General features: G+C 36.4%; 1 long non-coding RNA gene across 1 annotated transcript; it reads left to right on the top strand.

Moving 5' to 3' along the window:
- The first annotated feature begins 4,916 nt into the window (after positions 1-4,916).
- Positions 4,917-8,440, top strand: LOC122193139. The gene is made up of 2 exons (XR_006182825.1): positions 4,917-5,603; positions 7,284-8,440. It is a non-coding gene; the product is annotated as an uncharacterized LOC122193139 (long non-coding RNA).
- The last annotated feature ends 3,191 nt before the right edge of the window (positions 8,441-11,631 follow it).

Below are 11,631 nucleotides of genomic sequence, written 5' to 3'. Positions count from 1 at the left end.
TGGGATGCTAATGAGCAGAATGATGTAGAGGAAAGCAGTGTAATTTGGAATAACATTCTCTCCATTCAAGAAATTACGTCTCTTTGCCCCCACCTTACCTACCTTTTTTTTTTTTTTTTTTTTTTTTTTTTGTTCTCCTCCAGTTAACAAAGCGCAGATATGAAATAACTCTGGCAGATATTAGTTGTTGATACTTCTGCAACTTTCTAGGTGGCAAATGCTTCATTATCAGCTCAGTAGCACTGAGGGTCAGCAGGTTGCCAGTTGCTTCCATATAGTAAAAAGAGCTGCTGTGTTAGACTCAAATCTCATGTGAATGCATCTCTACTCAACGGCATCCAGTATTTTTTTAAAAAAACTAGAATAATTGTGTTCTCCACCCACTACAGCTGGAGATTGCACTTCACCCATTTACTATGGCAGAAGAACAAGTTAAGCTCTATGTGATCAACATATTTTTACAAGTACTGACTGCTGTATGTTACCTTCTTTGAAAATGGTTTTGTTATTACATTCATTACTACTAATCTTTTAACTTGTTAATTATATCAAATAGTCTTAGGCCTTAAGTATCCTCATTAGAGGGTTTATATGGATGTAGATATCTGACCTGCTGCCCCAACAGATATTGTTCTTATGCTTTTATCCATGCTAGCATTGTACAGTACATAATCTCTCACTCTTATTCAATAAATTCTCTCTTGAAAGTTACAGGAAAGTACAACATGCACAATTTTCCCATTAGAGAATTCCCGTCAGTTATTTAGCAAGCAGACAGTTCATCTAGTCACTATTTCCACTGGGACTTGTAATGAACTGTAACTGTTTCTGGATGTGCCCCATATCAGAATACCTGAAAAGTATTCCTTAAGCAACAAAAAAATGCCAAGAACTCCCTGCATGATTCGAGCCTCCATACTCAGAGCAACATTTACAACTGGCAACAAATAGTACCTTTTACTCACAGTTATAACTTCGGCTGCATCAACAAAAAGCATCATTACCTTTGAATAATTTCTGCTGCAAAGTGCACAAAATAAGGAAATAATATTGCTGACATACCAAACATGATACTCAGTCTCCTTTTAGCACAGACATCTGGAGTTGTGCCTTTGAACCTGCTACAGAAAACGATAAAATCACTTTAAAAAAAGCCATTTTCTTTCTTTGCTAGAAGATTCAGGTAATACTGAGAATGTGCAAATTGGTTGTTTGATTTTTTTATAATGCAAAACACACTAGAGGGAAAAAAATCATTAAAAATTTGCTGATGGCAAAGACAAAGTCTCTTGGCAGAGTAAGAAGGATGCTGCAGAAGTTACCTGTTCTGTTTGAGACCTATGCATCTTCCACAGAGGCTTTTAAGGAGATAGCGAAAAGCAAAAAGGAAAGATACACAACAGTTTCTAATCTGGTGGGTTTTACACTTTGATTTGATTTTAGCTGGGCTATTCCATTTGCCTACAAGAATCTATCACAGCACATTCCTTAAGTACTTTATCTGCAGTCCCACCTCTTCTCTCTAAAACAAACATTGAAATCGCCCCGAATCATCCATATAATGTCTTTAGGACTAGGCTTCTACAGTTACAGAGAAGACAAAGGAATACTAATCATTCTCCACTGTGTGGAAAAGCTGATGATTTAATTCCATCTGATAGAAAAACATAGCAAGTGGTTGTGGTGGTTTTCAGGCTAGGGTTCTGGCACTCAGTGCCTTACTTGCACCTCTCTCTGGAGCTCTTCCCTTTTTCTATCAGGAATCCCTGCTGTCATTGGCCATCCCAACTACGTGGCTTAGTGGAATAGTTTTAAAATATACTATAAGTGAAATGAAATGATGTAAATGAATGCTTACTTAATGAATAAGTGAAATGAAATGATGTAAATGAAATGATTCTTAAAAAGCCTGGAATGATGATTGAACACCTGGTGAAGGGTATGGATTGCCTTGGAAGCACAGGTGCAAGCAATTTACCTGTGCTTCCCACCTGACCAGAAGGGGTGGGCCCAGGGTCTACCCCCTCCCTGGGCTCATTTAAGGGCCAGCCTCCAAAGGCAGAATTTTTTTTTTTTTGCATGAAGGTTGCACTCTCAGAAGGAGTGTTCTGTAACTGAAGATCCTATCACAAGTTAGGTGAGTTAACCTTTTTCTATATGTAATTATTGATTGCTAAACTGTCTTATGTAGCTTTTCTGTTTACCACCTAGAAAGACTACTGTTACTTCATTACTGATTTCTGCATTACAGTCATATGCTCTTTTACTGTACCTGAGCAGCAATACGTTTTCAGCTGTGAGGATGACAGATCTGTTGGCACCTTGTGTGAAAGTGTTAAGAAGATCCCAGGGGGAATAGAGACCTCTGGGTTACCCAGCAGGTTAAACAGAAGTAGCTGAGCAACCAATTAAATACAGTATTTCTGTTACTGGTAACAGAACACAGTCTTTGCGATGTCTCTAGAAGGCTTCTGGACCAGGTCTTAATAAGCTTACTTTGTCTGGACTCATTCTGGCCTGTCTGGGGTTCTGTTTTAACTTGTTTGCTAAAGCAACAACTGCTGAACAGCTGGGAGACGATTATTGTTAGTTGTTTAGCTTTAGATTTCATTATGTGCTTGTGTAGTAGTATAATAATTTTGATGCCCTTCTGTAAACGACAGGTATCAGTAACAAGCAGTGAACTGTCTATGATCCTGCAGTAATGATGTGGTGTATTGGAGTACAGGTGAAGGGTTATAGCAGAAGCCTTGAAAGTACAGGAAGTGGAAGATACAGAGACTCTAGAGTATACAGCTAGTGTGCAGGTTTTGATCATTAAAGTAATATAAGTTCCTTAAAACCTTTTTAAGGGTTAAAATAAATATCTAGCAGATGTAAAACACAGCATGTTTAGTACACGTGAAAAAGTCTTAAGTTACAGATCATGAAAGAAAGAGCAAGGTGTAGTGCTATTAACATAAAGTACCCTGCAAACAGACTCTGAAGGAAGGAGGAAAAACTCTGCCATCCATGTAAATGTTCTCCTCCTCGTGAGGAGGACTGGTGCATAACAGGGTAAAAGGTAGCAGGAGTGTGTGTTTAAGTCTGAATGTTGGGGTTTTAACTATAATTTTGAGCTTTTTCAGTGATTAAATTGATGTTTGATTAGAATCTTAAGGTTCTAATGAGATTAACAATACATAATTGACTTCATGTAAAATGTTTGCTTCTGTAGCCTACATAAGGTGTATGTGGTGTCATTTAATGGGAAATATAGAATTCAGAATGGTCTGTTCTGACTGGTAGAAATGGATTTAAAGGGACCCAGTGACAGAAGTCACATATTGGTAAGAGCATCTGTTAATTATCTTAAAATAAATCTCTGATTGAGAAATAGTTGAAGAAAATAAGAAACTGTGTGTCTTAAGAAGAAAGCACATGCTCTTTCCATGTGAAGTATTTTAACTGGTGGTAATCTGTTTTCTACATAAGAGTAGACTCCATTGTCACTATCTTTGTTACTATCGCCATTGTCATTTCTAATGTATCATGAGGAAGAAGGAATTTTTAAACTGATTATTTAACTTGATAGATGTGTTTGTAGTCTGAGGAATAAAAATGTTTGGTCTGTGAGCGGAGTTGATATTGGTATTACTGAGGTCAATGGCAGTCTGGGTGAGAGGGACAAGGAGGTGTCACGTGGCTTTGCGTAGCCATTGGAGTTATGAGTAAGAACAATAAGTGTCTTAAAACATTGTCAAATGCAGTGTCAGGTGGGGGCAGTTAAACAAGATCACCTCGGGATCCCTTTCAACCCAAACTATTTTACAGTTCTGTTAAGCATTTCAGGAGGAAATGAAGCTCCAACTAGTATTATATATTTCAACCTATTCACTGACCTATTCTATTATAATGTTAACTATACCTGGTACCTATCTTCAGCTAGTGCTATCTAGACAGAGGTAGAAAAATTACTAGTTTTATTGGTGAGGACACAGGAATGCTCAATAGTATTTCTAATCTTTGGTCTGGAGGAAACTGACTTGATATGTGTAGGTCATAATAATAAAGGATATCATATTTCCAGAATAACACTAGAAATATGTGGAAGGACCTGTGCTAAACTTAAGCATTTTTAAATCATCTAGCTAAGATAATTTGCATACAGGATTTTTAAAAGAGCAGATTTAATGTTTCTTCCTATTGGAAGCTGGAAACTTATGAATGAATGCCAGTATTTAGAAAAGGTTGAACAAGAGGGTCTACCATTTTTGTACTCTGATATTGATTAGGGCAAAATTGATGCAAGATTTTTGAAGTCTTAATGAGATTACTGCTGAAGTGTGTCAAATTATGAAAGGCTTTTTCAAGTTAACAGTTTGAAACAGTAAGTTTAGATATGTTAGAAAGCGTTCATATAGTTTTGTAAAAGATGTAATCTTACACAGGCTTAATTAATGAAGTAGTAGAGGCCTGATCCCAGGAGGCTGATTTAGTGCTCCTAAAGTAACTGTGTGCAGTCTCAGTACACCAGTAACGCAATTTGAGCAACTCAGGCACTGTCTGCAGAACCAGAGGCCATCTAGCAGGAGAAGCTAGACAGCAAGAGATATGAAAGGTGCATGTAACTTTTAATAAAGGAACCAGTCTCTGTATTTGTGAATTCAGCATTGTGAGATGAGTACTGGGTTGTAATTGTGTGTCCTATTGGCGTTTGGAATTTCTTGAAGGCTACAGTATTGCTCAACACATTACCCTGTGGGGGACATGCATCATACTGATGTAGATTTTTAAGAGCAATAATAAAAATTATACTCTTGACGTTGCTTCTGTTGGGGGATTTGCCACACAGAATTTTGTGTTGCACAAGATCTGAAAAGGGGAATCAGTGTTATATAGCTACTCAGATTCATGCTACTAAGCAGTCTCAGGACTGGATGCTTCTGTCTTGCTTTGCTGATCCTACTTCTCCCATCCACTGCAGCTGTAACACAGCAAGGGCAACACAGCAGCATAAGGTTATAAAGCATTCTGCCCTGCATACAGTACCTTGCAATAGCAAAACAAGTGGGGTGCTGACCCTTAGAAAATTATTTGGAAGTTCTTATTGTCACTGCAGTTGTCTTTTAACCTTGTTGAAGTCAAGCATTTTTGTCTTCTTTCTGAACTGCTTTCTGATCATTCTGACAAAGTAGATGCTCTTTGATATCCTGCTCAGTGGTGTGAATTTAGAAGTGTTTCTCTATTGTTTTCTTGCCAAGTTGCTTCATGCGAGGAGCTTTTCCTCCACAGTGTATGGGTTTGCTATTTTCTCTTTAAACTGATTGCTGTACGAGGCTGGCCATGTGCTTATTGTGCCCAGTTAATAAGAGACAAGACAAAAACTCTGGGGAAGAAAAAGCTCACAAGCCATTTCAGTAGAGCGCTAACAACCAGTGCTGAATTAGACATCAATGTGTTACATTTGATCCTCATTTTTGTTTTGTTTCCATGCCTTAGAATGTACAACAAAATTTTAGGCGTGAGTTTAAGGGGAATAACCATGCAGTGGTGTCAGAACTAGTGTTCCTGAGCTGGACAGTGGACCAACCCCACATAACTGGCTGAAAGAATATAGAAAGGTATGTCTATATTTCTTGCAACTGGATTAGCTGTTAAACTTTGCTATTGTATGTGAACAGATCAGAACGATTACTTACTGTCTTCTGACAAAGCTGAAATCCGATTCTGTCATAATTGGCTCTAGTTGTCAGGCTGAACATGCAATAAGCAGTGCCCTCTAATACAGCACTGCAAGTATCTTTTTCAGCATCAGAATTTGATTTAAGTCGTAGTTTACAGGGAGCCCCAAGATTGTCTTCCTGTCACTTCTGGAGCTTTCTTTTATCAGCTTGCATTCCTGGAGTTCACAATCTGATATCAAGCATCTTCCCATCTATACTGAACATCGGACTGGATATTTTTTGCTTCAGCAGAGAAAGTGAATGTCTGCTGTGAATAAATCCAGAGATTTGCTATTTTTTGCTGCTGCTACTTTTTTCTCCTGTTGGCATTATTACAGGCAGCCAACTATAGTGTCAATATTACTTCTATTGTCTACTGACTGTTGCTGAAAAGAAATTTGCCATCTCCTTCATGATCACATTGACAGTGGGAAGGGTGTCATCTTTTGTTTTGTCTGAGCTGCTGACTTTTCTAGCTGAAAGACCAGTGGCATCCTGTGATGACATTAGATGCTACTTGATACCAAATGCTGCTGTGCAATGCTCTAATTTACATTCATGGGAAACTGTTGAAGGCATGTAATTCCATGGCATTTCCATGGTCATTGTATTCTAGTATGGCAATCATTTAAGTCTCAGTTTCAGTCCTTCTGAGAGGCATGGTGTGGCATTTAACTGCATGAAATACACTTACCAGGCAGTTTTGATTGCACTGTATTGGTAACGTAATTATTTAAACCTCTGCCAATTTTTCTAGCAATTATTTTCCATGCTAATTAGATTATTGGTTGAAGTAATAAACATAATTAATCCAAGAAGAGATCTGTGAGATGCTCAAGAATCCTTTCAGTGACAGAAGAAACAAATTTACCTGGTTTTCTAGAGCTCTTAAATCAGTTAATATATCAATATTCTAGATACATTCCCATATGTATTTAAAGTAGGGGATTAGGTCAGTCACATTACAGAAAAGTAATTTTAATAAGCCATAGACAGCAAATACTATTCAGTGGAAGACAAACCTTGGGGCTAGGCAGGTATTTATAATAGAACAAAGAAGCCTTTGAGATTAAGGAAACTGGTCCTGCTCATTAAACAGGGACTGAGACAGAGCCTTTGAATTTTAACTTACCTTCACAGGAAGTGACAAAATTATCTTTCTGATTAAAGTGACTGTGTTATTGAAAAGAGTTTCAAGACTGTTGCCTAGATTGAAGATAAGTTAAATTGTTTTCCTCTGTTAATTCTACTTGCGCAAGATTACCGTGTTACTTTGAGCAGAGAGGGACAACCCCTCCCTTTGCCTGGCTGGCAATGCTGGACCTGATGCACTTCATGGTATGTTGGTTCTTTTGTGTGCCTGCTGTTCCCCTTAATTTAGTGTTGTCTGTAAACTTCCATAAGTATGCGTTTTAATCCTGAGTACAGATTATTTGTAGAAACATTAAGGAGAACTGACTATCAAATGTGACCTTGCAGCACTTCACTACCATCAGCCTAATGTAAAACCACTTACTGTAAATCCTTGAGCCTGACCCATCAACCATTGCTCACCCATAGCATTCTTTTTTTCCACAGTATCTTGGTCATTTAATCCAAAAGGATGCTATGAGAAACTGCACTGAAAGCACTGCTGAAATACAAAGGTTACATCTATTGAATTCTATTGGCGGCCTTAGTAGCCTCACCTGCTCCTTTCTTTTCAACAAACAGGCATATAGCAGCATTCCTAATGAACATAGCAGCTGTAGTCCTGCTGTCAGGACTTGATTTTTCCAATGCAGGGAAACAAGAGCATGGAGACAGAAGGAAATTGATCAAACCAATATTTGTATGTACTGTCTGTTTTTTCACCTTGTTTTGATTGTAAAGTTCAGCTCAAATAACTACAAAATTGTCCCAATGTTACTCAGATTCTGTGCATGACTGTAAGTGTCCATTGCCACTCATGATATTTACTCTTTAAAAAACAGAAATACATAACAGTTAAACAAAAATACAGAATGCATAAATACACTTGAAGTCCTTCCCTTTAATGCTGCTGGACAATTCAAGTTTTTGGCTTATGTTTAAGCATACAAGTAGCTTTTTCTATCTATGGAATAAGTTTTTGTCACCTAGCCTCACTTTGAAAAAGTTCTTTGCATTTCCTATGGAAGAATAAAAGTAATTTCCATATATTCAGCTCTACTTGAACTCCAAAAAATAGTTAGCACACAATGTGTGATCTCTTTGAAATCTCCTAAAAAATCTGCGACTAGTTTTACTGTTTTAAAAAAAAAAAAAAAAGACAAACAAAACTAGGGAATCAAAAGCAAAGGAATATTAATCAGTAAAAATAAAACTAAGTTCAAACTTTGAATTAGTTCCATTGACTTTTTTCTAATCTAAATGTAGAGAGATGTGAATGCTTTTTTCCCCAGTTATGTATTTTGGTGTGTAGATTGAACAGTTAAAACAAAAAAGAAACTTAATTTTTTTCTTTTCTAAAATTTTATCTCTATGTCATTATTTTATTGCTGATAAACTTTACAATTCATAAATAAGCACATTACTTTTTCAAAGTGTTTTCCTAGAACAGTTTAGATACCTGTGTAAAGCAATCGTGTGGTAAGAAATTTAAAGGCAACATTTTTTATGAAAAGATGGGATTTCTGTATTCTTAATCAGTAATGATCAACTGTTCTTGATTTGAGCACTGATAATACAATAAAACAACTTTTTGTTATTTATTATTATTCTTGTTGATTGATTTACTTTAATTTTTCTTAGCTCCTCTGGTGACCTTTTCTGAGTTTTTGTGTGCTTTTAATTCCCTTAAACTTAATTCACTTTTGTTGTGGTCTGTGCCATTGAGTAGATTGTTGGGTTTTTATTGTCTACAGACTTTTCTCTTTGTGCTGTGATTATTTTGCATCTTCTAGGCTAAAATCTGTTGATAGTTCCAATGTTTTCCATTTTTTAAATTTTTCTCCCTTTTTTGTCTGATTTTTTCCATAATGAGAATGATTTGGTACCAGTATGACACTCAAGGAACTATTCTATATTTACATTTTTCTTTGTACAAGAGGTATGTACTGCTTTTTCTTTTCTCTCCCCTTTTCTGTGTATCTGCATACAAATGAGGGAAGCAATATCAAATGAACTCAGTATGTAATGTACTGGTTACTGTATTTCTTTGTATTTGACCATTCTCTTGATTATTTTACGCTTTCTAGTAAATTTGTCATTATCACTGAACAATGCGAGTACCTTCCATAGCTTCTGTATTTCTTTGGGACCCAATTTTATTTTTTGTTCATATGGCACTGGAACCATATATTGCAACACAAACTTTTTTTCTATTCAGCTTGCATGTTTCACACAAGTCACCACCACTTCAACGATCATTGCATTTAAGCTCAATTTCTATGAAAGTAGCATATGCTAAGTAGTTCTTTCTTTTACTGTCAGTCTTATTGCCAAACACTCTAGTTACATCTGGAGAGGCTGCAAGCACTTCATACTAATCTGCTCTGCAAACAGATAGCATCTGCCTTGCATCATTCTGACTCTTTCAGTGGGGAGCAGAAACTGATGCACTCCACTGTGATATGGAAAGATGCTGTGTATAACTTCATTAGAAGCAGCTTCAAGTATTCAAATATAAAACACATTGGAAAAGGCAAAGCACAGGTATAAAAACTAAGAAAAAACACACAATTTTTATCCTATTTTTATCTTATATGACAAGATACCTCAAGTGAGAAACTTAAATGAATATCATATTCTACCCATTCTTGCTGTGTTCTTGACTTTATTTCTTGTGTACTAAGTTAGTCTTTCCTATCTGGAAATTATATTAAATACATACATCCTGTATGATATTGAAATGAGCTTCTATGAAATAATGTTCACTTAAGCATCTGTTTTTGTGTAATTAGGGTTATTAAGCATCCTAAATTAGTATATTACTGTGGTGAAAATCTACTCACAAATATATATCATGAGTAATCTCCTTTAAGTTTTTATTGTGGAGGGAAAAAACTTAAAGAAGACTCTTCTGGAGAGTGAGAAAGTGGTGTCTGATTTATTTTCTCAGCTGGAAAGAATGTAGTATGGAAATTAATTGTATTACATTAAGTTACCTTAGATTTGAATCTGTTTTACTACAAGAAACAAGGACAAAGGAAAGATAAAGACTTAGTAGCAGTTGTCAAAAACTATCTACTCCTGTTGAAAATAACTACTTTGTTTTTAAGTTTGTGATCAATATTATGCCGTATATCATGTAGTAGAGAAGTATTTTCTCACAACAACCTTTTTTCCACTGATGTTATCTCTTAGTTATATCACAATAAGAAAGAAGGTGGATTTACAAGCACCTTTAAAGTGATGGAGTTCTTTTTCTTGAAAGTTTTATTCTAGATAAGTGAAAATTACTATTTTGTTTCAGGAATAATTGTGTCAAAGACAGAAGAATTTGTAGCAATCTGTCCCCATCCTTTGTCTCTGAATCAATAAAAACATGACACTAGAATCTGTGTAATAAACTGTTATAGCAAGGGACGCAGCCATAGGAAGAGAGAATTGATTCTGAGATTCCTGGCACTGTATCTTGAACTAAACATATTTGTGTGGAGCTTAATCATGCTTTTGATTTCCATGTTTCACTGTAGCATTCAGAAATACCATAGTTCTATATCTGTGCACATAGCAGTACATTTGGTAGTACTTAAATAGCCTGTGTAACTCTGAAATGTCCAAAATGACTTGGAAACATGCTAATGACTACTGTCACTTACAGCAAAGCCTAAGCAGGTCTAATGAAATTGTTTATCATCTCAGATTTTACATATTTTTGTTTTAATATGGAAGCTATAGTATTGGGTTTTTTTTGATGATTGGATGTTTTTTCTAACTCTCTACTCTTGAAGATCTCTAAAATGTTTTAGAGATGGCACACAGCCCTCGATCAGTGAACTAACAGTCATTTGTGCAATAACATGTGCTTTAACCGTGGATCTACCACTTCTCACAGTAGAAGAGCTACAGTTCTCAAAGCAATAGAAAACCCAATTGAAAATTAATGAAGCTCCTATTGTATAGCAGCTGATTTCCAGATATCCACTTGATCCAGAGAGTTGGTAGCATCTGTTTGTCAAGTAATTGACTTCTGAAAAGTTTTCCAGACTATGCAAACAGAAGATAACGCCTGACTACATTGTGCTCCTTTGTGTGAGCATTGTCATTGAATGTCTTTATATACCTCTGAGCAGTTGGCTGTGATCTTGTTTGGGAGAGGGTTGGGAGGGGAAAAAGGTTTTTGGTTTTTTTTTTTGTTTTTTTTTTTTAATCCCAACCAACTCAGGGAAATAAGAGGCATATGTAGAGAATACTTTGTTGCTTAGCTGCAGGAAGCTGCCTCATACACAGTGCAGCTGCTGTCCCTGGTTGCTGTGGCAGTGTCAGTGCAAGATGCTGATCTAAATTATTCTGAGATATATTGAGCAATATTAGCTGTTCTTAATGCTTGAGCAGGCTGAGACAAAATATTCGTGGAAAAGACATCCATCCCCCTTCACTAGTAGATTGTTCTCCAAGTAGACCCGAACATTCAAATAAGTGCCAAAATAAGTTTTCTTTAATGGTCTCTGAGCTTCCCTGGAGTGGGAAGAAAAAGATTTATTTTTTTTTTTTTGTGAGTGAGAAAACAATGTAATATGGAGAATGTCTTCCTGATTATCCAATGGTCGAAGACAGTGGCAAAGGAAATGACTTCAGCAGTCAAACTACACCAAGTATGAATCACTGAAGTTAAAGTGCACAATGCAGTATATACAGCAAACTTTCTGACTGTGAAAATCGGTGGGCTGGATTTAAGTCCAGTGTTTTTGCTTCGAGGAAGCTGGAATGAGTCAGAAAAGACTCTTCCAAAAAAGAAAAG

This window comes from Lagopus leucura, unplaced genomic scaffold (assembly GCF_019238085.1).
Source record: "Lagopus leucura isolate 7727_CA_CO unplaced genomic scaffold, USGS_WTPT01 Super-Scaffold_73, whole genome shotgun sequence".
Taxonomy (NCBI): Eukaryota; Metazoa; Chordata; class Aves; order Galliformes; family Phasianidae; genus Lagopus; species Lagopus leucura.
The sequence above is the reverse complement of the archived record's forward strand: the minus strand, read 5'-3'. Positions and strand labels throughout refer to the sequence as shown.